Consider the following 24,070-nt stretch of genomic DNA (forward strand, 5'->3'; position numbering starts at 1 on the left):
AGAAACATCAACGGTTCCTAGTGGCTTACTTGGGGTATTACTGAAGTAGAACAGGGATTCCATTAGAAAGCGGCCAATCGCCGATTCAAACAAAACTTTGCAGTTGTATGAATCTCCGTGTTTTCCTCTGGCAATCAAAACATTTAGGCACAAGAGCAATTTTTCAAAATGGCGTAGAAGTTTTTGCATGCATTACTTTAAAAAAAAAAGATTTCTATCATCGTATTTTTCACAGCAAAACCATTCGAGAATAAATTAAAGGGAATAAATATTTCTTCACGGAAAAAATACACTGAAAAAATGCACGTTTTTCAAAAACGAAAATTTATGTTAAAAATGAAATTACAAAAAGCCATTTTTAAAATTTTAGTGATAGTTTTCTAGAGATTTGGAATTGTGCGAATAGTTTTGACTGTCAATTTGCATGAAATTTTAAAACAAAATTATCATCAGAAAACTTTTTTGATGATAGTTTAGCCAGTACGCAATTTATTTAAAATGTTTCCTTTCTCCTTAGGTTTTGATTGACGATAGCTAAAAAAATATAAAAAAAATTGTTTCTTGTAGATTATTGTTTAACATAAATTTTTGCATTTGTCAAAAAAAATCAAAACTTTTTTCCTGTGTGTATTTTTTTCGTGGAGAAATATTCATTCTCTGTAACTCATTCTCGGTTAGTTTCTCTTTATAAAATACTGCTATCGAACAATATTTTTTTTGAAAACGATGCATGCAAAAACTACTACGCCTTTTTAAAAAATTGCCCTGGAGTTAAATTGACTGTGGACACTTCCGGCTTCAGATGATTTTTGGGGATGACAATGAATTTCTTTTTTCTTCGCGTTGAGAAAATTGAGTGGCTCACTAGGCTTATTCTTCAGCGTACAAGCGTTGCAACTGGCTATGTTGACGCCATCACGACCCATATTTGCTGATGAGGGACACGGCAGCTTGACACTATTCATTGCTGGTTTGGCAAATACGCAGCATGACGATGACCTCAGACATGAGAAACACTAATGCCCGGGGCTTTGAGTGGGAACTAACTGGTTTTACCGACGGGCAAATAATAATCCTGAGTCAGCTGCAGCAGTGAGGCGAGGCTGAGCTGGAAAGCGCATCTGAAAGGAGGAGAGTCATTACAGGAACGCGGTTGTTCTAAATTTGGTACCGCTCGGTGCAGCAGAGAAAAGTCGGATACTGTGCTAGACGGAAGGCCGGGTGAATGCCGATAGAATTCGCACGTTTCTTACAGGGGCAGTTGGAGACACTATGGCTACCACTTTCAACATTTTAAAACGGACCTGCTTATTTACGTTGAAAAGAACGATAGCAATTTTCTTAATCGATGGTTTAAACAAAGATTTTTTCAAATTTCGAAGGATTCGGTTGATTAATACCATTTTCATTCAATGGCATCTCATCTGTAATGGCAACTGTCGGGCCAGAGTGTCACCAGATTTTCGTGTTACTTAATTACGAGCAAATTTCGCTTCTAAGAATAATACTCCGAGTAAAGGTGACCATTTGTGGGCGCTCCAGTGATGGCACCCTTAGTTACTACAACTTTAGATACTTTGCCAAATCATCAACTTGCGAGTGAATCTATGTTCAAAGTTAAATTTGAACTTACCCCAAGACTTACCCCGAACATCTCTGAGCACTTGGCAAGGCTAATTTTAAACTAAATACAGTTTCTTTTTGGGCCATCGCCTATGTGGTAGTCAAGACAGCTACTGTAACTGATGAGACTGAGTCTAAACGTAATCATATATTAACTTACAGTGTAATAATAATGATACCTTAAAACATATGAAAACCATTGTCATCAATCGTGTAACCCCACTTTGCGAGATGAGTATCGATAAAAGTAAAAGCCATCCTTTATCGTCACGGACAGTTATTTTGCACCTGCTATAGGAACTATCCAAACAACCTACAGAAAATAGGATCAACCTACCTTTGGGATTTTAAATTGAACTCTCTTATCAGCTTAGCGTGCTTTCACTCAACTCGTATCGTAGCGAAACTACGTGTCTGTTAGCTGCTGTGTAGTCCTTCGGCTCCTATATCGCCCATCTCCCCCACCTACCCGTCGGCGATATCGAAGCAGAGAACCAACCGGAAAGCTACCGGCTGATGGATGCTGGCTGGGTTAGGTTTGATGGTGGTTTTGAAACTGTTTCACTGTTCGGCTTTTGCGTTTGAGTTTTTGTTTTTTATTCACTCTTCTCATGTTCAATGCCCGAGCCCATTTCGATGAGACGTGATGTGGCTTGTTGTAGAGTCTACCATCGGAATACCCAATAGTTCGACCACGGCGGCCCGCCCGAAGCTGCTCGTGTATTGCGGCAGTAGTTCCACAGTAGCCACGACCAACCACCCGCTGTTTCGCCACCCAGCCCCCCCCCATTCATCGGTCGTCGTGGCCATGCAGGGACACGCTGACACGCAGTAGTCCACCGCGGGAGATGCTCTGCTGTTGACGTTATGGTTGACTGTTTCTGTGAATTTTCACGATTGACGGGGCACTTGCCCGGGAAGCTGTCCCGCCAAACCTGGACTAGATGTACGTCTGTTCGCAGGAGTTCTGACGCACTTGCTGAATTCCGTGCAGGGAGCAGGTCGAGTAGCAGCGTCTCGATGCGAATCTCTGCAAAAAAAAAGAAGACGCAACACATTCCGTTTCGCGGAACAGAGAAAAGAAAAGAAAAAAAAAATGGAAAATAAAATGTAAGTTGAGCTCATCCTCGAATTTGGGTTGCTGGGGTTTTTTTTGTCGGCAGACAGCCTGAGCAGTGTCAGAAGCTATGTATGAGCTGTGGTTTCATGTGCAGTAGGCAGGTGAACAGAGATGCATTGACAGTCACAAGCACACACACATGAATATATTTGAGAAGGATAGACAGCGGGGCATGGGTGCGTGATGAACACAGATTGTTTCTAGATGCTGATATGAACCGATCTGTTCTGGTGGGGGTGGTTTGGTTGGGTGCTAATGGACGCCGCTCGATGGACTTCGATTGCCGGTGGTGGTGTCGGGTGGTGGTGGTGGTTAAGGTTTTGCCAGGAGAACATTCACAGCATACACATTCACAGATATTCGGAGCTTAGTTTCGAAAGGAGTTGAGTGGAAACAGCTAAAAGTAAAGAAAGGTGATAAAATAGAAGCGTGTTGCAAAAATATACGGTCACAGTCGACAGGCGGTGAGGTCGTTGTGTTTTATTGTGTGCCGGAAGAAGCAAGTGTGCCTTTTAAGGTAAGGTGAGAGGTTCATAACATAATACAAGCGATGTAATATTAGAATGCAGTCGTAAGAACGAACGTCAACGCTTCTAGCCGACGGTTGTTGTTGTTGTTTTTTTGCTTTTATGAGGTCGCCACCGGATGGAAAGGTAAACAATTTGTGGCTTGCAATAAATAGCACTGTAACTTTCTTGAAGACGGAAACTTGTGGCATGGCTGGAAAATAAACCTTTCCGGTTTGGAATTAATTTTGTTTCGTATGGAATCCTATACGTGCGATATTTCCTCCACCACTTGTGTCGAGTTCCCTCTGTGAAAAATTTAGCAACACAACGTCGTCGACACCTGAAATGTATTACCTTGATAATTACCTGCAGTGACACCTATGTGACTATTTTATAACCCCTTGATAATATTCTTTTTTTCGTTTTGACTTATAAATGTGCCCAAGAATAAAATAGTTGTGTTTAACACAACCGCGTGTCAATTGATTCTAGTCAATCATGTCGAATGGTCCTAAATGCAAATGACAGTTTCTCTTTGTTTACTTTCTCTTTGCTAACAACTCCGCTGTTTATACATTTGTTGCTTAACTCTTAGCCTAATGTGCTAGTCGAAGACAGAGTTTTTCGATATACTGAAACAATATTCAGAAGTGTTATGATGACACCGTATTAATCGAAAGAGAAAGTAAACAAAGAGTGGCTCTCATTTGCACATAGGGCCATTTGACATGTTTGTCTAGAATTGTTCCGTACACGGTTAAATAAAACAACCTGCAGAATAAGTTCTTTTAACTTACTTTTGAGTTGTGCGTAGCTTTCGCACTTATTAGTGTTGTCAAAAACAAAAAGAGAGATTCGACTCAGTCGAGGTCTTTCGTGGAGGAAGGTACTTTTGAGTTGTTTGGGGTGAACTCAAAATTAGGTAAATTCAACTTAAATTTGAGTATAAAAACCTATCAATGAGTTGTAATTTTTGCCGTGGTTAAATGGAAACTACCTTCAACACGGTTTACCTAATTTTAAGTTCCCCCACGATACCACGAGATTGAGTCACAGGAACTCAATTTTAGGTAGTTTTTCGTTTCCGTGTATAGTCCATTTTGAGCAATATGGTCGCTCCATCAGGGGCAGGGTTGTTAACGTTGGATTCAACTTTACCGCCGATTACCGGCATTGAATTTCACGTTAATTACATCGTCATCGTTAACTTAGGGGCAGATAACTCAAAGAATGTTTGAGTTTTGCATCAAATTAGAAAAAAAAATGTATTTAATTTCCATTTTTGTATCAACTTTACACTCCCTCGCAGAAAAGCTTGTTAAACAAACGTTCTACGCTGATCAACTTTTTTCGACATTTTGTTGAATGTAGGGCTAGTTTTTTTCGGCAGGGTTTTGACATCTTACACGCAACGCAAAATACATTAGGGTTTTCGATTTTGATGAAAAAAAAACGCATTTAATTTCGCTGATATTTAAAAATGCATCACAAGTGATCTGCATCTAGTCGTCTCGTCAACGCACTTCGTTGTATTCAACGTTAGCGTTATCGGAATTCTATCTGAAGCGCTTTTTTCGTCAGGGAAATTATTTAGTATTTTCACATGAAGTTTAATTTTATGTTAAGTAATATTTAGGTATCCATTAAATTTTATTAAAAGTGGAGATTCTGAGGTTAGTTGTTCCAGCATTTTTAACGTTTATAAGAACCTAATGGAACAAATCTAAATCGCGCAATCTAGGTGACCAGTATATGTCTCCTTTTTTCAATTTGACATGCCTTCGTGCCCCCATGTTTCCGCAGTTGAGTGGAAGGGGTGCGTCGTACTATTGAATCTGGTTGAGTAGTCTTAAAACTAGTGGCCGCCCCTGGCACTATTAAATTTAATTGCCTGCGTGAAATTTTGGGCAATATTCCGTGTGAAATTCCATTCTAAATTACGTGTGAAATTCCTGCTAAATTTCGTGCGAAATTCCATGCGAAACTTTGTGTAAAATTCCGTGCGAAAATCCGCGCGAAATTTCGTGCAAAATTCCGTGAGAAATTTCGTGCGAAATTCCGTGCGTAATTCCGTGCGAAATTCCGTGTCAAATTCCGAGCGAAATTCCGTGCGAAATTCAGTGCGAAATTGCGTGTGTAATTCCGTGCGAATTTCGTGATTATTTCGGTGTGAAATTCCGCGCGAAATATCGTGCCAAATTCCATACGAAATTACGCGCGAAATTTCGTGCGAAATTCCGTACGAAATTCCAAGCGAAATTTAGCGCAAAATTCCATGCAAAATTTCTCGCGGAATGTCGTGCGTAATTTCGTGTGTAATTCCTTGCGAAATTTCGTTCGTCATTCCGTGCGAAAATTTGGAAGAAATTCCGGGCGAAATCTCGTACAAAGTTCGGTGCATAATTTCGGGGGAAACACTGCGCGAAATTTCGTGCGCAATTTCATGCGTAATTTAGTGCGAGATTCCGCGCGAAATTTCGAGCGAAATTCCGGGCAAAATTCCGTGCGAAAATCCTCGCGAAATTTCGTGCAAAATTCCGTGAGAAATTTCGTGCGAAATTCCGTACGAAATGACGCGCGAAATTTCTTGCGAAATTCCATACGAAATTCCAAGCGAAATTAGAGCAAAATTATGTGCAAAATTTCACGCGAAATTTCGTGCAAAATTCCGTGCCTAATTCCGTGTCAAATTCCGAGCGAAATTCCGCGCGAAATTCAGGGCGAAATTGCGTGTGTAATTCCGTGCGTAATTCCGTGCGAATTTCGTGATTATTTCGGTGCGAAATTTCGTGCGATATTCCGTGCAAAATTCCACACAAAATTACGCGCTAAATTTCGTGCAAAATTCCGTACGAAATTCCAAGTGAAATTTAGCGCTAAATTCCGTGCAAAATTTCACGCGGAATGTCGTGCGAAATTTCGTGCGTAAATTCGTGCGTAATTCCTTGCGAAATTTCGTTCGACATTCCGTGCATAATTTCAGGCGAAAGCACGCACGAAGTTCCGTGCATAATTTCGGGGGAAATTCCGCGCAAAATTGCGTGCGAAATTTCGTGCGTAATTCCGTATGAAATTCCGCGCGAAACTTCGTACGTAATTTCATGCGAAATTTAGTGCGAGATTCCGCGCGAAATTCCGGGCAAAATTCCGTACGAAAATCCGAGCGAAATTTCGTGCAAAATTCCGTGTTAAATTCCGAGCGACATTCCGCGCGAAATTCAGTGCGAAATTGCGTGTGTAAATCCGTGCGTAATTCCGTGCGAATTTGGTGATTATTCCGGTGCGAAATTCCGGGCGAAATTTCGTGCAAAATTCCGTACGAAATTCCAAGTGAAATTTAGCGCAAAATTCCGTGCAAAATTTCACGCGAAATGTCGTGCGAAATTCCATACGAAATTTCGTGCAAAATTTCATTCGTTATTCCGCGTAAAATTTCGTGGGTAATTCCTTGCGAAATTTCGTTCGACATTCCGTGCGAAATTCCGAGCGAAATCTCACACGAAGTTCCGTGAATAACTTCAGGGGAAATTCCGCACGAAATTGCGTGCGCAATTCCGTATGAAATTCCCTATGAAATTATGCGTAATTTCATGCGAAATTTAATGCGAAATTCCGCGTAAAATTTCGTGTGAAATTCCGCGCAAAATTCCGTGCGAAATTCCGTGCGTGATTTCGTGCGTAACTCCATGCGAAATCTCGGGCGAAGTTCCGTGCAAAATCTCGGGAGAAATTCCGCGCGAATTTTCGTGCGTAATTCCGTGCGAAATTTAGTGCGAGATTCCGCGCGAAATTCCGGACGAAATTTCGCTGCGAATTTTGTGCGAAATTCCATGCAAATTTCGAGCGAAATTTTATGCAAATTTCCGTACGAAATTGCGCGAAATTCCGTACGAAATTCAGTGCGAAATTCTACTATATTCCGGCGAGATTTCGCACGGAGTTTCGCTCAGAATTTTGCACGGAATTTCGCAAGCAATTTCACACTGAATTTCGCACGAAATTTCGCACGGAATTTCGAACTTAATCTCGCCCAGAATTTCGCACGAAACTCCGCACTATATTTTGAGTGGAATTTCATGCGAAATTTCGAGCGAAATTCCGTTCGAAATTCCACGAGAAATTTCGTGTGAAATTCTGCGCTAAAATCCGCGCAAAATTTCGTTCGAAACTCCGTGCAAAATTTCGAACGAAACTCAATGCGAAATTTCGCGCGAAATTACGTGCTAAATTTGGTGTGAAATTCCGTGCGAAATTCCGCGCAACATATAGCGCGAATTCTGCGCAAAATTTCGCCCGAAATTCCGTGCGAAATTTAGTGCTAAATTCCGAGCGAGACTTCGTGCGACAGATTATCGTAAGGAATTTCGCACGAATTTTCGTATGAAATTTCGCACGAAATTTCGCTCGCTTTCATTCGAAATTCCACTCAAAATATAGTGCGGAGAACGAAACTCCATGCGAAATTCCGAGCGAAATTTTCGTGCAACATATGGTGCGAAATTCCGTGTAATATTTCGAGCGAAATTCAGTCCGAGATTTCGTGCAAAACTCTGTGCGAAATTCCGCGCAAAATTTCGTCCGAAATTCCGTGCGAAATTTCGAGTGAAATTTAATGCTAAATTCCGTGCGAGAATTTCGCTTGAAATTTCGCATTAAATTTCGCACGAAATTTTGCATGGAATTTCGCGCGGACTTTCAAACTGACTTTCGCTCGAAATTTCGCACAGAATTTCAGACGAAATTTTGCGAGGAATTTCGCACGAATCTCGCTCGCAATTTCGCTGGAAATTTTGTACGGGATTTCGCACCATATGTTGCGGGGAATTTCGCACGGAACTTCGCTTGAAATTTCGCAGGATATTTTGCACTGAATTTCAAACGAAATTTCACTCGAAATTTCATGCGAAATTCCACTCAAAATATAGTGCGAAGTTTCGTGCGGAATTCCGTGAATTTCGCAGGGAATTTCGGATGAAATTTAACACGGAATTTCGCGAGGAATTTTGCACGAAATTTCGCAATGAATTTCGCACGAATTTTCGCACTACATTTCACAGACTTTCGCTCGAAATTTCGCATTATTTTAAGTGGAATTTCGAGCGAAATTTCAAGCGAAATTCATTGCGAAATTTCGTGCGAAATTCCTTGCGAAATTTCGCGTGAATGTCTAGCAAAATTTCGTCCGAAACTCCGTGTAAAATTTCGAACGAAACTGTGAATTTCGAACTAAATCTCGCCCAGAATTTCGCACGAAACTCCGTACTATATTTTGAGTGGAATTTCGCTCGAAATTTCGTACGAAATTTCACACAGAATTTCGCTCGGAGTTTCGCTCAGAATTTTGCACGGAATTTCGCATGGAACTTCGCGCAGAATTTCGGAATGTAGCACGGAATTTCGCAAGGAATTTCGCACGAAATTTCGCACTGAATTTCGCACGAAATTTCGCACGAAACTGCGCACTATATTTTGAGTGGAATTTCGCTCGAAATTTCGTACGAAACTTCGCACGGAATTTCGCACAGTATTTCGCTCGGAGTTTCGCTCAGAATTTTGCACGGAATTTCGCATGGAATTTCGGACGAAATTTCGCGCAGAATTTTGGAATGTAGCAGGGAATTTCGCACTGAATTTCGCACGAAACTCCGCACTATATTTTGAGTGGAATTTCATGCGAAATTTCGAGCGAAATTCCGTTCGGACTTTCCACGCAAAATTCCGCGCAAAATTCCATGCAAAATTTAGTGCGAAATTCCGTGCGAGCGAATTTCCGCGCAATATATAGTGCGAACTCTGGGCAAAATTTCGCCCGAAATTCCGTGCGAAATTTAGAGTGAAATTTAGTGCTAAATTCAGTGCGAAATTCTGTGCGAGACATCGTGCGACGGAATATCGCAAGGAATTTTGCTCGAAATTTCGCATTAAATTTCGCACGGAATTTCGCTCGATATTTCGCACGTGCGAAATTTCGTGCGAAAATTCATGCGAAATATCGTGCGAAATTCCGTGTGAAGTTTCGAGCGAAATTCCGTGCTAAATTCCGTGTGACATGGCGCGCAAAATTTCGTCCGAAATTTTATGCGAAATTCAGAATTAAATTCCGGGTGAAATTCCACGCGAAATTCTTTGCGAAATTGCAAATTTCGCTCGGAATTGCGCAAGGAATTTTGACCTAAATCTCGCGCGAAATTTCGCACGAATTTTCGCGCTATATTTTGCACGGACTTTTGCTCGAAATATCGCATGGAATCTCGCACAAAACTCCTCACTATATTTTGAGTGGGTTTTCGCATGAAATTTCAAGCGAAATTTGCTACGAAATTCAATGCGAAATATCGTGCAAAATTTCTTGCGAAATTTTGAGCGAAATTTCGCGCGAAATTCCGTGTTAAATTCCGTGCAAAACTTCGTTCGAAACACCGTGCAAAATTTCGAACGAAATGCCATGGCGAATTTCGTGTAAAATTTCGTGCGAAATTCCGTGCGAAAGTTTGAGCGAAACTCTGTGTGAAATTCCGTGCGAAATCTCGCCGGAATTTCTCTCGGAATTTTGCGCGCAATTTCGCACGGAATTTCACATAAAATTTCGCACGGAATTTCACCTAAAATTTCACACGGAATTTCCCACAGAACTTCGAGAGTAATTTTGCACGGAGCTTCGCACGAAATTTCACGCGGAATCTCGCACTAATTTTCGTACGGAATTACGCTCAGAATTTCGCATGGAATTTTTTACGGAAACTCACACGAAATTTCGCGCGGAAATTCGCACGGAATTTCGCATGAAATTTCTCATGAAATTTCGCACGGAACTTCGCACAGAATTTCGTTTGAAATTTCGCATGGAATTTCCGTGCAAAATTCCGCGTGAAATTCTTAGCGAAATTCCGCGCAAAATTTCGTCCAAAACTCCGTGCGAAATTCTGTGCCAAGTTCCGTGCGAAATTCGTGCGAAATTTCATGAGAAATTTCATACGAAATTCCGTGCTAATTTCCGCGCGAAAATTCGTGCGAGTTTCCGCAAAAAATTCCATGCGAAATTCTGAGCGTAATTCCGTGCGAAAATTAGTGCGAGATTCCGCGTGAAATTATGTGCGAAATTCCGGGCGAAATTCCGTCTGAAATTTCGCGTGAAATTTCGTGCGAAGCTCCGTGCAAAATTACTCTCGAAGTTCCGTGGGAAATTCCGTGTGAAATTTCAGGTGAAATTCCGTGCGAAATTTTATGTGAAATTCCGTGCGAAATTGCGCGCAAAATTCCGTAAGAAATTCCGTGCGAAATTCCGGCGAGATTTCGCACGAAATTTCCAACAGAATTTCGCTCAAACTTTCGCACGAAATTTTTCACGAAATCTGGCATGAAATTTCGTTCGAAATTTTGCACGGTGTTTCGAACGAAGTTTTGCGCGGAATTTCGCGCGGAAATTAACACGGAATTTCGCGCGAAATTTCGCTAAAAATTTCGCAAGAAATTTTGCACGATATTTCACATTGAATTTCGCAGCAAATTTCGCTTGAAATTTCATGAAATTTCGTGCGAAATTCCTTGCGAAATTTCGTGCGAAATTTAATGCGAAATTTCGAGCGAAATTCTCGCACACAATTTAGCACTAAATTTCACTCGAAATTTCGCACGGATTTCGGACGAAATTTTGCGCGGAATTTCGCACAGAATTTTGCACGAAATCTCGGACTGAATTTCGCTCGAAATTTTGCACGGAATTTCGCACCATATGTTGCGCGAAAATTTCGCTTGGAGTTTCGCATGGCGTTTCGTTCTCCGCACTATATTTTGAGTGGAATTTCGAATGAAAGCGAGCGAAATTTCGAGCGAATGTCTGTGAAAAATATAGTGCGAAAATTCGTGCGAAATTCATTGAAAAATTTCGTGCGAAATTCCTCGCGAAATTACGTGCGAAATTCCGTGTTAAATTCCGAGTGAAATTCCGCGCGAAATTTCGTCCGAAATTCCCTGCGAAATTCCGTGCAAAGTTCCGACCGAATTTCGGTGCGAAATTCCGTGTGAAATCTCGCACGAAACTCCGCACTACATTTTGAGTGGAATTTCGCATGAAATTTCGTGCGAAATTCAGTGCAAAATATCCTGCGAAATTTACAACATATGGAGCGAAATTCCGTGTAAAAATTCGAGCGAAATTCCGTGCCAAATTCCGCGCAAAATTTCGTCTGAAATTCCGTGCGAAAGTCCGCGCAATATATAGTGCAAAATTCCGTACAAAATTTCGAGCGAAATTTCGTGCGAGATGTCGTCCGAAATTCCATGCGAAATTTAATGCGGTATTCCGCGCGAGATTCCGCGCGAAATTTAGTTCGAAATTCCGTGCGAAATTTCGTACGAAGTCTCGCCGGAATATAACGCGGAATTTCGCTCGAAATTTTGCACGGGATTTCGCACGGATTGTGTAATGTCTGTAGTACCGTAAACAGGGGTGACTTTGATCAGCGGGGTGACCTTGATCATTCGAAACTTTCTTCCTAGATCGCTTATTAAACCAGAATATTCTATCGAATCATTTTAATTTGAACGGATTTTTACTCTAAACTTATAAAATACTGATTTGTTATACTTTTTGAGTATATCGTTCGGTTTTTGGGTACAAAAACTACAAAAAAACGATATTTGACTATTCCTTATTGTTACGAAGCTTCGTAAAGTGTCTATTTTTTATAAAACAAATAAATCTCAGATTTGAGCAAAAGTAATAAATTACAAGCGAGTTTTTATTTTCCTTTAGATTGGGATGTACCAACTTTAGTTTTAAGAGTTTGTTTATTTTAAATACATTTTTTTGTAAAACTAGTTGGTAATTATTTCAAATTATTTTAAGCTGAAATTCGCAACATTTTTTTATTGTTCAATATTCCAAAGTGTTAGAATGGATGAAACTTTTTGTACATCGATAAAGCACTGAAATAAAACAATTTTAGCAGTTTTAAAGGTTTTCAGAATCTTTTATTCTAGTTGGACACGAATTATACGAATTTTGGTTACTCGAATTTTACAGTACATTGAAATATTTTGTATAATACCAATTAACATCTATTTAACAATGGATATGTTTCCAGAATCAGTTTAAACAAACATTTCAATGAAAAACATTGGCAACGATAACTTAATGTGGGTGAACATGCAGGTTATCAAAGTCACCCCGAATATGAAAACGGACTTCAACTTGAAATCATTTTTGGAAAAATAGCTGTAAGCGGACAATTTTAGGTAAAACTATCCAATCTTGTTCTCCATACATCAGTACATGGTTTAAAAATATTTAACTTGAAAAAAATGTGTTGCGTCTAGAAATATGTAATGATTACTTCGAAAAGTAATCAATGTCACCCCGGCTTACGGTAAATACTGCATTTGTAGTGAATAAAAATAGTTTACTTGCGTTTGCCCTTCTTTGCAATATTTAGAAATGGAAACGTTACACTCTTCCATTCCATGCAAGTTTACATTATTTTACGATTTTTGGACAAAACGAACATGCAACAACACGAATCAATCGAATCAAAATACAGACTGACACAATGACAGAGATAATAATATTTGTTTTCTGTGCTTTCCAAACATTTGGAAATATTTTCCCGATGGTTTGGTGAAATAAATAAAACGTTTCAAGTTAAACGCATAATTGAACGAATATTTGTGCCACTCAGCATAACTCGCACCACGCTCTTTCTTATCAGTCAAACAATTTCGATTCGGTATAACCCTGTCACTATGAGCTTTGATTAAAAGTTCGTCTAATGATTCACAAACAGTGCAGAAAGGTGTGAGGATTCAGCAACGCAAATGTCCATTTGTCCGATTTGCTAATTTTTACCATCCGAAGTGGCGCTTAAGCCACTGTCGCTTGCTTGTCTGCCCGCTTCATGCATAATGAAGATGCATTCCAACATACCCCGTATCAACTCATTGGTGCACTGTACTGGTGGTGGTGGTAGGTGGCATTGCATCATTCCATACGGTATGCCACTGCCCTGAACTTTGCATTGCCAAGGTTCGAGTTGTGTAGAGAGCTATCAGAGCTACCCGCACTTCCGGGAAACACATCCCTCATGTGAGAGAGATATGTAGTTTATGAGGCCGGAAGACAAGTCTGACGTAGGTTCGTAGGTCGGAATCGGGAGTGAGAACCGTTAAAGTGGAATTTAATTTTGTATGAATAATAAATACAGAATTTGTTAGCCGGTTCATGCCTCCTGCTGCTACTAATAGCGGGTAGGTAGGTAGCATAGGTTGGCTGCCAAGAGGATGAGTCTGATTTATGCCCGGCGTAGCCTAAATCTGAAAGGGAGAGCATCGTTTCTTCTCGCTTCATTCGCCAAAGGTGGGCGAGCCAAACGGTTTACCCTCCGACAGTCTAGTAGCACCGGAAGTTTATAAATCCTCGACGATATAAATTTTGGGACCAGCTGCTTGCTAGGTGATACCTTTTGGGGAATGGTGGCAGTTGGTCGGGCTGGAAATAGGTCATATTTCAGACTTATAATTTGCATTGAGAAATTGCAGAACCCAAATTGGCAACTGATCCGAATGCGTTTTGGCAGCGGAAGCACCGAACATTATTGTTGATGTGATTTATCTGTCAGGTTTTGAATCTAATGTTTTGTCTAGTGTGGATTAAATTATGTCCACGTGTTACCCAAAAATTATGTACTCATCCAGTACTGCTGATGTGATTGCAGCACATAACCTTCAAACTCAGAGACTTCCAAATAAACACGACGAAACCGGTTTGATATTAACGCTCTTGAAAGCAAACATACAAGCCTGGAGACATGCAAAACTCAGCACTCTTTGCGGTTATTATTTATCACTTCCATGCCAGGAAACAAGTCTGAATTAAGGTCACATCTTCCTGCATACATACACGCAATACCGCCGCGACGAGCTGCATGTTTACAATGTATGCCTGTCGCAGAGCCCAACGCGTACTGTACGGGATCAAAAGATCACGCAACCCGGCTCTTCCGGATCCGCATGCATGGAAACGCAAAAACAATGTCATGCTGCGGTAGCGAAACCACCAGCATCCGGGCGTTGCACCAGCATCACAATTTTCATTACAGTGCAAATGTCAACTGGTGAACCATCCCATCATGTTACGACTGTTAATGAATTTTTAAATTTCGCGCAACGCTGCACAACGATTAATGTGAACTCGGTTCACGCGTCAAGCATTCCCCTTTGAATAGTCAAAAACGTCAAAAAGTGATTTAGAACGTTCCTATTTGTCCATTGAAGATTAAATTTTAAACCTACAGAGAAAACGAATCCGGCTGAGAGCCGCATGTTTGCAACGGCAAACACAATGAAGCCGAACCAAAATTGCAAGTCTGTGCACGGGCCATTTCAATCTGAAAAAGGTTGACAAATATTTTCGATTTGGTGCTAAAACCATTTCCAAAATCGATTCCGAACCGTTGCGACCAATAACACAAACTATCACCCCGCCGCGCCGGGGCTAAAAGAAACTGCGGAAAGTGCACCTACCGGAATAGTTGTGGGTGGTGGTGGTGGTACAGATGACTAGACTCGAAATGACAACCCATTCAGTGGTACATTTTCCCATTGGCTTGCGTCACAACTAATTACTACTGATGCTGGTATGTTTCAAGCACACCAGAACACACACATACCGTTTAGGCGTATGTGGGCAGTTTCTGAATTCCAGTGAAAATTGCCATTAGATGGCAATAATAGCTATAGTGAAGGTCGGTCGTATCTACATGTAGTATCTGCCACAATGAGTGGGTGAATGCTAGAATCACAGGAGATTGATTCTATTTATCGACTAAACATGTCATGTCATTGCTGTGCTTTGTTGCATTGTCTGACAGAAGGAATTTATTGTTAGTATCGCGCACAATAATATGCTGAATATGTAGGCTTTGGAAGGGTTTGGTTTAAAGTATCTATATCCGTGCTAGAGTTGGCACACTTAGAAAAAAAATGCATGAAACGTCGAGATTTGATGGAATCTCGAGAAAAAAAAATTTTAACGAAAGTTCTTTTTTGGACTTTTTTAGTTCAAAAGGGGGAAAATTTCAAAATCGAGCTGGCATTATTGATGCCAAATGACTTCAAAATGCATAAAGCGTCAAAATTTGATGTAACCTCACAAAATTTTTTTGACTTTTTTTGACGATTTTTGTTCAAAGGAGAGTAAAGGAAAATTTCAAAATCGAATTTGCATTTTCGATGCCAAATGACTTTAAAATGCATGAAACGTTGAGATTTGATGCAATCTCGAAAAATAATTTTTTAACGAAAGTTCATTTTTGGACATTTTTTGTTCAAAAGGGGGAAAATTTCAAAATCGAGCTGGTATTTTTGATGTCAAATGACTTCAAAATGCATAAAGCGTCAAAATTTGATGTTATCACGAAATTTTTTTTTTGACGAGAATTGACATTTTTTGACGATTTTTGTTCAAAGGGGGGAGTAAAGGAAAATTTCAAAATCGAATTTGCATTTTCGATGCCAAACGACTTTAAAATGCATGAAACGTCGAGATTTGATGCAATCTCGAAAAATAATTTTTTAACGAAAGTTCATTTTTGGACTTTTTTGGTTCAAAGGGGGCAAAATTTCAAAATCGGGCTAGTATTATTGATGCCAAATAACTTCAAAATACATAAAGCGTCAAAATTTGATATAATCTCACAAAAAATTTTTTGACGAAAATTGACATTTTTTGACGATTTTTGTTCAAAAGGGGGGGAGTAAAGGAAAATTTTAAGATCGAATTTGCATTTTCGATGCCAAATGACTTTAAAATGCATGAAAAGTCGAGATTTTATGGAATCTCGAGAAAATTTTTCTTTAACGAAATTTCTTTTTTGGACTTTTTTTGTTCAAAAGAGGGAAAATTTCAAAATCGAGCTGGTATTATTGATGCCAAATGGCTTCAAAATGCATAAAGCGTCAAAATTTGATGTTATCTAGAAAATTTTTTTTGACGAAAATTGACATTTTTTGACGATTTTTGTTCAAAGGGGGGAGTAAAGGAAAATTTCAAAATCGAATTTTCATTTTCGATGCCAAATGACTTTAAAATGCATGAAACGTTGAGATTTGATGCAATCTCGAAAAATAATTTTTTTAACCAAAGTTCATTTTTGGACTTTTATGGACTTCTTTTGTTCCAAAGGGGAAAAATTTCTAAATCGAGCTGGTATTATTGATGCCAAATGACTTCAAAATGCATAAAGCGACAAAATTTGATGCTATCTCAAAAATTTTTTTTTTGACGAAAATTCACTTTTTTGACGATTTTTGTTCAAAGGGGGGAGTAAAGGAAAATTTCAAAATCGAATTTGCATTTTCGATTCCAAACGACTTTAAAATGCATGAAACGTCGAGATTTGATGCAATCTCGAAAAATATTTTTTTAACGAAAGTTCATTTTTGGACTTTTTTGACGAAAATTGACTTTTTTTGACGATTTTTGTTCAAAGGGGGGGAGTAAAGTAAAAATTTCAAAATCGAATTTGCATTTTCGATGCCAAATGACTTTCAAATGCATGAAACGTCGAGATTTGATGGAATCTCGAGAAAAAATTTTTTAACGAAAGTTCATTTTTGGACATTTTTTGTTCAAAAGGGGGAAAATTTCAAAATCGAGCTGGTATTTTTGATGTCAAATGACTTCAAAATGCATAAAGCGTCAAAATTTGATGTTATCACGAAATTTTTTTTTTGACGAGAATTGACATTTTTTGACGATTTTTGTTCAAAGGGGGGAGTAAAGGAAAATTTTAAAATTGAATTTGCATTTTCGATGCCAAATGACTTTAAAATGCATGAAACGTTGAGATTTGATGCAATCTCGAAAAATAATTTTTTTAACGAAAGTTCATTTTTGGACTTTTATGGACTTCTTTTGTTCCAAAGGGGAAAAATTTCTAAATCGAGCTGGTATTATTGATGCCAAATGACTTCAAAATGCATAAAGCGACAAAATTTGATGCTATCTCAAAAAATTTTTTTTTGACGAAAATTCACTTTTTTGACGATTTTTGTTCAAAGGGGGGAGTAAAGGAAAATTTCAAAATCGAATTTTCATTTTCGATGCCAAATGACTTTAAAATGCATGAAACGTTGAGATTTGATGCAATCTCGAAAAATAATTTTTTTAACGAAAGTTCATTTTTGGACATTTTTTGTTCAAAAGGGGGAAAATTTCAAAATCGAGCTGGTATTTTTGATGTCAAATGACTTCAAAATGCATAAAGCGTCAAAATTTGATGTTTACACGAAATTTTTTTTTTTGACGAGAATTGACATTTTTTGACGATTTTTGTTCTAAGGGGGGAGTAAAGGAAAATTTTAAAATCGAATTTGCATTTTCGATCCCAAATGACTTTAAAATGCATGAAACGTCGAGATTTTATGGAATCTTGAGAAAAAAATTTTTTAACGAAAGTTCTTTTTTGGACTTTTTTTGTTCAAAAGGGGGAAAATTTCAAAATCGAGCTGGTATTATTGATGCCAAATGGCTTCAAAATGCATAAAGCGTCAAAATTTGATGTTATCTCGAAAAAAATTTTTTGACGAAAATTGACATTTTTTGAAGATTTTTGTTCAAAGGGGGGAGTAAAGGAAAATTTCAAAATCGAATTTGCATTTTCGATGCCAAACGACTTTAAAATGCATGAAACGTCGAGATTTGATGCAATCTCGAAAAATAATTTTTTAACGAAAGTTCATTTTTGGACTTTTTTGGTTCAAAGGGGGCAAAATTTCAAAATCGGGCTAGTATTATTGATGCCAAATAACTTCAAAATGCATAAAGCGTCAAAATTTGATATAATCTCACAAAAAAATTTTTGACGAAAATTGACATTTTTTGACGATTTTTGTTCAAAGGGGGGGGGGGAGTAAAGGAAAATTTTAAGATCGAATTTGCATTTTCGATGCCAAATGACTTTAAAATGCATGAAAAGTCGAGATTTTATGGAATCTCGAGAAAATTTTTCTTTAACGAAATTTCTTTTTTGGACTTTTTTTGTTCAAAAGAGGGAAAATTTCAAAATCGAGCTGGTATTATTGATGCCAAATGGCTTCAAAATGCATAAAGCGTCAAAATTTGATGTTATCTAGAAAAAAATTTTTTACGAAAATTGACATTTTTTGACGATTTTTGTTCAAAGGGGGGAGTAAAGGAAAATTTCAAAATCGAATTTTCATTTTCGATGCCAAATGACTTTAAAATGCATGAAACGTTGAGATTTGATGCAATCTCGAAAAATAATTTTTTTAACGAAAGTTCATTTTTGGACTTTTATGGACTTCTTTTGTTCCAAAGGGGAAAAATTTCTAAATCGAGCTGGTATTATTGATGCCAAATGACTTCAAAATGCATAAAGCGACAAAATTTGATGCTGTCTCAAAAATTTTTTTTTTGACGAAAATTCACTTTTTTGACGATTTTTGTTCAAAGGGGGGAGTAAAGGAAAATTTCAAAATCGAATTTGCATTTTCGATGCCAAATGACTTTAAAATGCATGAAACGTCGAGATTTGATGCAATCTGGAAAAATAATTTTTTAACGAAAGTTCTTTTTTGGACTTCTTTTGTTCAAAAGAGGGAAAATTTCAAAATCGAGCTGGTATTATTGATGCCAAATGACTTCAAAATGCATAAAGCGTCAAAATTTGATGCTATCTCGAAAAAATTTTTTTGACGAAAATTGACTTTTTTTGACGATTTTTGTTCAAAGGGGGGGGAGTAAAGTAAAAATTTCAAAATCGAATTTGCATTTTCGATGCCAAATGACTTTCAAATGCATGAAAAGTCGAGATTTTATGGAATCTCGAGAAAATTTTTCTTTAACGAAATTTCTTTTTTGGACTTTTTTTTGTTCAAAAGGGTGAAAATTTCAAAATCGAGCTGGTATTATTGATGTCAAATAACTTCAAAATGCATAAAGCGTCAAAATTTGATGCAATCTCGAAATTTTTTTTTTGACGAAAATTGATTGTTTTTGACGATTTTTGTTCAAAGGAAAATTTCAAAATCGAATTTACATTTTCGATGCCAAATGACTTTAAAATGCATGAAACGTCGAGATTTGATGGAATCTCGAGAAATTTTTTTTTAACGAAAGCTCTTTTTTGGACTTTTTTTGTTCAAAAGGGTGAAAATTTCAAAATCGAGCTGGTATTATTGATGCCAAATGACTTCAAAATGCATAAAGCGTCAAAATTTGATGTTATCTCGAAAAATTTTTTTGACGAAAATTGACTTTTTTGACGAATTTTGTTCAAAGGGGGGAGTAAAGGAAAATTTCAAAATCGAATTTGCATTTTCGATGCCAAATGACTTTAAATGCATGAAACGTGAAGATTTTATGGAATCTCGAGAAATTTTTTTTTAACGGAAGTGTTTTTGGACTTTTTTTGTTCAAAGAGGGGAAAATTTCCAAATCGAGCTGGTATTTTTAATTCCAAATGACTTCAAAATGCATAAAGCGTCAAAATTTGATGATATCTCGAAAAAATTTTTTGACGAATTTGCATTTTCGATCCCAAATGACTTTCAAATGCATGAAACGTCGAGATTTGATGGAATATCGAGAAAATTTTTTTTTAACGAAAGTTCTTTTTTGGACTTTTTTGTTCAAAAGGGGGAAAATTTCAAAATCGAGCTGGTTTAATAAATGCCAAATAACTTCAAAATGCATAAAGCGTCAAAATTTGATGTTATCTTGAAAAATTTTTTTTGACGAAAATTGACTTTTTTGACGATTTTTGTGCAAAGTAAAGGAAAATTTAAAAATCGAATTTGCATTTTTGATGCCAAATGACTTTAAAATGCATGAAACGTCGAGATTTTATGGAACATCACGAAAAAAATTTTTTAACGAAAGTTCTTTTTTGGACTTTTTTGTTCAAAAGGGGGAAAATTTCGAAATCGAGCTGGTATTATTGATGACAACTTCAAAATGCATTAAACGTCAAAATTTGATGTTATCTCAAAAATTTTTTTTTGCCGAAAATTGACTTTTTTTGACGATTTTTGTTCAAAATTTAAAAAGGTATTTTTCCCTACTATTTTCTGTTTTATTACGGCAATCGACAAATTTCTCGCTGCAATTTTGATTTTCCTCTGTTAGCCCAAACATTCCCAACGTCAAACACCGAAATGAATAATATATTAGCTCCGCTGTGAGGTGGCGCCACCTATTCCGAGCCAGCATCAACAAACCAACATCAAGTGGAAAATTTACCCTGTTCGCGCTAATACAACAAATAAAGCCCTGTCAGTTCCACTTTCACGCAGTGTAAATCAAATTAATGTACATTTCAAAATTGTGACATGATGTTCCGGCTTGTTGACCTCAGGGCGCGCTGGAAATTCTAATATTTTCCGAGTCAGCGTTATTTGTGGGTCGACCAACCGATACATACACCGATGCGATGGCTTGACGGTTGCAAATTAGCTTTTGGCAGCCTCAACGCTAATGGGGGATTAGCCGGGTCTCAGCAGGCGACCACACGCTTCTGAATAATGCACATCGTTGGTAATTAAATTTATTAGAGACTGAAATCAATTACGTTTTGATTTTCGATACCTATATCTACTATATATAGTACAGTTGAACAGGGCGGAAAACCTTTACGATTCGAACAATTGAAAATATCCCCACGACCTCTCTCTCTCTTTCTCTCTGTGGACCGCAAATTTATTTTATGAATTTCGATTCAAGTGGCTTTGGAAAGTTCCAATCCAAGCGGGACTCGTTAGAACCGCAATTGGTTCCCACAAAGTAGTGGGGTAAACTTGTGGCAGCGGGCCCGGGTTCCGGTTATTCTATTATAATACGAGTGTATGAAGAGAAAGTGGGCGGATGTCCGAATGTAATGGCTCTTGTTACTAATGGCTGTTGAAAATGCCCGTTCCAATGTTTTGACCCGTTGTTGGAGGACGGATGGAAATGAATGCGGGAAAAAGTGCGCCCGTAGTTATACCCAGTTGGCTGGCAGCGTAGTAGTAGTAGTAGTTTTAGAAGTAGGTATGTTTATAATAGTAGTCATTCATTACTTGCATTTTGGCGTTTAGCATGACCGGACGGAGATTGCTTGTAGATTGGGGACGGAGGAGGACCAGTATATTTTAGACATGTTCGTTCATCCTGAGAGAGAGCAATCGGAGCAGGAAAAGCAGTTGCTTCCACATGCATCTCAAGTGGTTCCATTTAATGGTCCTTCAGTGTTACGATTCTGTTTTTGATGGGCATACTTAAAAGTTCGGTTGGATGTTTTCGCTACCCGGATTTGGAATCGGTTATGAAAATCTGAACATTCACTATCCAACTGGGGTAAGATTTGACAAGGAAACATGTTACGACGAAAGTTTATCTAATTGGATTTGTGTTTATTTTATTGAATGAGTATGCAATTCATCTTTCTCAGACTGGCAGTGCTTTTATGGAAGACACTTATATAAACCTATTAATTATTAGATTATAAGATTTCGACTGTATTGTATTTTTAACCTGGAATGATTTCGGCTAAGCAGTCATTGCGTTATTGAATCAACCTAAGTTGTGATTATTCCGACGTTTAGATGCAGGATTCGCATCATCTTCAGGGGACAAAGTAGATTTGTCCCCCTGAAGATGATGCAAATCCTGCATCGAAACGTTGGAATAATCACAACTTAGGTTGTTTAAATAACGCAAAGACTGCTGTTTGTAATTTATCTTCAACCCCCAAATCCGAGCACTACTAAACGACGAAACTAGTAATCTACAGCAATCCCTGCTGCTGATGTACCCGTCAGGCTATTTTCGCAACGCATCCTAATATTATTGTTAGCAGTGTGCATCGCAATCCGGTACGTTCGCGTTCAGCCGAAACCATCATCCCAATGAAGCTCGCCTTTCCCCCAATTCACCCGCTGAACTATATTGTAGTGAGTTCGCCGTTCTTGCACTTGTCATATCGGATAGCTTCCTCCGACCTGACGACTAACGGATAGAAACGTAGGTACCATACCATACCACTGTATAGGTACGACAGCAGCAAATTTAATCATAAAGATTATGTAGTCCCACGCTTACATACAACAGACTCGTTCGCGTTTTGCTGACGGGATTCTTGCACACTGTGTCGTCTCAGAACGGCATTTGCATGTTATTGCTATTCCCGCAGCTGGGGTGGATCCGGCAGGCTGCGTTTGCGAGTTTTGGGTGTGCGATCCAAGGAACGAACCGGTGGAAGCTTTAATTTTATGGTGGGCTTTCCACGCGGTTCAACGTTTTCGATGGTAAGTTGCTCTAATACATTTTAGCTCCTATACTCATCCTATCCAATCGAATATCCACTTATATACAATAGATAGGAGATTATGGATCCGCATCTAAACTCGTACCGTAGTTCGGTAAAAAAATTCCGTGCGAAATTCCGTGCGAAATTCCGCGCGAAATTCCATGCGAAATTCCGTGCGAAATTCCGTGCTAAATTCCGCGGGCAATTCCGTGCGAAATTTCGTGCGAAATTCCGCGCGAAATTCCGCGCGAAATTCCGTGCGAAATTCCGTGCGAAATTCCACGCGAAATTTCGTGCGAAATTCCGCGCGAAATCCGTGCGAAATTCCACGCGAAATTCCGCGCAAAATTCCGTGCGAAATTTCGTGTGAAATTCCGTGCGAAATTTCGTGCGAAATTCCGTGCGAAATTTCGTGCGAAATTCCGTGCGAAATTTCGTGCGAAATTCCGCGCGAAATTCCACGCGAAATCCGTGCGAAATTCGTGCGAAATTCCGTGTAAAATTCCGTGCGAAATCCGTGCGAAATTTCGTGTGAAATTCCGTGCGAAGTTCCGCGTGAAATTCCGTGCGAAATTCCGCGTGAATTTCCGTGCGAAATTCCGTGTAAAATTCCGTGCGAAATCCGTGCGAAATTTCGTGTGAAATTCCGTGTGAAATTCCGTGCGAAATTCCGCGTGAAATTCCGTGCGAAATTCCGTGTGAAATTCCGTGCGAAATTCCGCGCGAAATTCCGTGTAAAATTTCGCGCTAAATTCCGTGCGAAATTTCGTGCGAAGTTCCGTGCGAAATTTCGTGCGAAATTCCGTGCGAAATTTCGTGCGAAATTCCGTGCGAAATTCCGCGCGAAATTCCGTGCGAAATTTCGTGTGAAATTCCGTGCGAAATTCCGCGCGAAATACCGCGCGAAATTCTGTGCGAAATTCCGTGCGAAATTGCGTGCGAAATTCCGTGCGAAATTTCGTGTGAAATTCCGTGCGAAATTCCGTGAGAAATTCCGCGCGAAATTCCGTGCGAAATTCCGAGCGAAATTCCGTGCGTAATTCCGCACGAAATTCCGCGCGAAATCCTGCGCGAAATTCCGCGCGAAATTCCGCACGAAATTCCGCGCGAAATTTCACGCGAAATTTCACGCGAGGTCCGTGCGAAATTCCGCGCGAAATTCCGAGCGAAATTCCGTGCGAAATTCCGTGCGAAATTCCGTGCGAAATTCCGCGCGAGATTCCGTGCAAAATTCCGTGCGAAATTCCGCGCGAAATTCCTCGTGCGAAATTCCGCGCGAAATTCCTCGTGCGAAATTCCGCGCGAAATTTCGTGCGAAATTCCGTGCGAAATTCCGCGCGAAATTCCTCGTGCGAAATTCCGCGCGAAATTTCGTGCGAAATTCCGTGCGAAATTCCGCGTGAAATTCCGCGCGAAATTCCGTGCGAAATTCCGCGCGAAATTTCGTGCGAAATTCCGAGCGAAATTTCGTGTGAAATTCCGTGCGAAATTCCGTGCGATATCCCGAAAAATTCAAG

At 39.0% G+C, this 24,070-nt stretch overlaps 1 protein-coding gene across 3 annotated transcripts in view; it reads right to left on the reverse strand.

Moving 5' to 3' along the window:
- The window catches only part of LOC131684659 (protein doublesex-like), a 238,200-nt gene that overhangs the window by 114,711 nt on the left and 99,419 nt on the right, over positions 1 to 24,070 (reverse strand). The window contains exon 1 of one of the 3 annotated variants that reach the window (XM_058967723.1): positions 1,961 to 2,629. The exons of the other annotated variants lie outside the window; for them this stretch is intronic. The gene's annotated coding sequence lies outside the window, so the exon portion shown is untranslated. Of the gene's footprint in view, positions 1 to 1,960; positions 2,630 to 24,070 lie in introns of those variants that run through there. 3 annotated transcript variants of the gene reach the window in all.

The sequence above is a fragment of the Topomyia yanbarensis genome, chromosome 1, assembly GCF_030247195.1.
Source record: "Topomyia yanbarensis strain Yona2022 chromosome 1, ASM3024719v1, whole genome shotgun sequence".
Taxonomy (NCBI): Eukaryota; Metazoa; Arthropoda; class Insecta; order Diptera; family Culicidae; genus Topomyia; species Topomyia yanbarensis.